The sequence below is a fragment of the Aegilops tauschii genome, chromosome 6 (assembly GCF_002575655.3).
Source record: "Aegilops tauschii subsp. strangulata cultivar AL8/78 chromosome 6, Aet v6.0, whole genome shotgun sequence".
NCBI classification, from domain to species: Eukaryota; Viridiplantae; Streptophyta; class Magnoliopsida; order Poales; family Poaceae; genus Aegilops; species Aegilops tauschii.
Genome location: NC_053040.3, coordinates 462,501,613 through 462,503,675, shown reverse-complemented (window position 1 = coordinate 462,503,675; position 2,063 = coordinate 462,501,613).

Below are 2,063 nucleotides of genomic sequence, written 5' to 3'. Positions count from 1 at the left end.
AAGATTTTGTCAACCTTCAATGCCCATGAAAGATACTCTTCGGGATCATTGCTTCCGGAAAACTTGGGCATGGTGAACTTTAGCTTGCCGTATCGTTGCTCTTCATTGTGTTGGGGTCGGGGATGATGACGCTCATGTCATTGAGGATTGAAAAATTCGTGTTGCTCTTGGCGAGGAGGGTTGTCTTCCTCATGTTGCTCTTGTCTTGGGGGATTTCCAATGTCGTCATGCTCTTGGCGAACTTGAGGTTCTTGTCGAACTTGAGGAGGGACTTGTCGGGCTTGACGATGAACTTGAGGAACTTGACGATGCACACGGGCTTCATAGAGTCGTTCTTGAACTTCATCGCGAAGTGCTTCTTCATGCTCACGAGCTTGTCGGCCTCGGTTGGCGACGGCACGACTTGAGTTGTGAAGGGCACTTTGCGCTTCAAGTGCTTGAGCTTCACGAAGTTGTTGTTCTTGACGTTGTGCTTCGGCATCTTATGCATCTTGGTGTTGTCGCGCTTGCTCCTCTTCTTGTTGGCGTTGGCGTTGCCATTCTTGTGCTTGCGCGAAAATAGCTTGGTTTTGACGGTGTCGAAGCTCTTGGGAGTCGGTGTCGTGTAGAGGATTGCGGTTAGCTTGACGGTCTTGACGCGCGGCACGACGAAGAGTGTTCGATGTCGGTGTACTTGAACCGGAGATAGTGTCGTCGGAGTGTCGACTTGAGCGGCTCCGTCTTGAGTAGGACGAAGTAGTAGAAGAGCAGTTGACCAACAAGGCACGAATCTCGTCCATTCTTGCGTCATTCTCGTGCTTGTGTGCGTCGTGCTTGTTGTAGAAGTAGTCTCTTGTTCGTTGCTCGGAGATTTGCAAGTCGATGGCGAGATGGTCGATGCGGTCGCTTATTGCTAGTTGCTCTTCATGCAAAGCTCGTTGTGCACCAAAGAGGTGGCTCTTTGTGACATAGGATGACATGCCGTCGTCTTGCTCCAAGAAGAGTGGGTTGGTAGAGGTGCTCGGCCTATCCATCATTCCAAACAAATATGTGTGAGTGGGAGAAAGAGAAGAACTTATACCAAATGTACCTTGACCGATGTTGAAGATGGATCAATGATCACTCAATGTGTAACAAGGAAATAACACAATTGGTACCAATTCTTGTCGGTTTCTCACACCTACACAAGTAAAAGCTTATGGTGGAGCTTGGTTAGGATGGTGGCACAAGATTTGATGCAATTGTTAGTGAGCTTCAATAATGTTGGAAAAGATTCGCAAATTTGCAAATGCAACAAGTAGACCAATAGCAAGATAAGGTACACGGAAACACACACGCAAATAGATAAGTGGGGTCGTGCAACCAAGGGTGAGCCAAAATGTGGAATCCACAAAAATGCTCGTGTTGCACAACACTAGAGAGACGCTAGCACGATTGCACAATAGGCAGATACGAACTTATGCACAACCTACTAAGCAAAAATGCAACGACTTCTATCCCAAGTATGCTATATGTATGATGTTTCGGTGGTATGATCCAAGATGATCGAATATGACAATCTTAATGTAGTATGATGCTATGGTTCTTGCTTATAAGCTCTTTGCTTGTCTTTCCTCTTTGCTTAAAAACTTGTTTGGCGCTTTCTCTTTTGAGCTCTTTTCTTATGCAAAACTTCACGAACCAAGATAGCAATTGAGTATATGTGACGGCCAATTTGTGACACAAGAGATGATACCAAGATATGCACCACGGTTATATGGTATGTATGCTATGGGAAATATGATCACTAATGTGGACAAGTCACATTGCCGGCAATACTCAAAGGCTAGTCTCGATGGGTAAGGTACGCAAAGATGGGCTATGTGGTTATCAATGTAATGGCAAGGAGTAGACAAAGATGTCGTCGAGATTACCGTCCTTGCTTACGGTCGATGTGTCAAAGTTGACGAAATGGTCGATGTCGAGTCCTTTGGCGAAGATGAGCGGCGGTGATGTTGTTGTCGCACCGTACCTAAATAGCCGAAACACAATAGGACGCGGGAACCGCAACTCAAATTCTCAAACAAAACGTGTCAAAATTGTCG